The following is a 513-nucleotide window of genomic DNA, read 5'->3' as shown; positions in this document are numbered from 1 at the left end:
GGGACGGAGGGGGCGGCTCAGCCGCTTCCATCCGCGCCCTCCGCACCTGCAAGGACCCTTCACGCCCTCTGCCTCGGAGGACGCACCGGCCTAGCCGCGGCTTTCGGCTCCAGGCGCCGCCTGGCGGCCGTTTCCGGAAGTTCTCCGCCAAAGCCGCGGGGTCCTCGCCGCGGGGGTCCTCGCCGCGGTCGGGGCTGCCCGACGCCTGCCTGCCCCGAAAGGGCGCGCCCTCCTCCGCCCCGCCACACCGCCGGTCGAGAGTGTCAGGACGGCGACGCAGGAGCGGGCTGCAAGGCGGCGAAGAGGCGGCGGCGCTCGGGCGGCTGCGACCCTCCCTCCGGGCCCCGCGGGGTCGGGCGCGCGGCGGGCAGCCCGCGACCCGGAAGTGGCCGGCGGCGCGAGGCCCCGCTGCGGAGCGCGGGCGGGAGGGGGCGGAGCTTGGCGGCGGCGGAGGCGGCGACGGGGACGGGGACGGCGGGGACCGGGACGGGGACGGGGACGGGGGCGCCGGCG

The sequence above is a fragment of the Sorex fumeus genome, unplaced genomic scaffold (genome assembly GCF_029834395.1).
Source record: "Sorex fumeus unplaced genomic scaffold, SorFum_2.1 ptg000083l, whole genome shotgun sequence".
NCBI classification, from domain to species: domain Eukaryota; kingdom Metazoa; phylum Chordata; class Mammalia; order Eulipotyphla; family Soricidae; genus Sorex; species Sorex fumeus.
The sequence above is the reverse complement of the archived record's forward strand: the minus strand, read 5'-3'. Positions refer to the sequence as shown.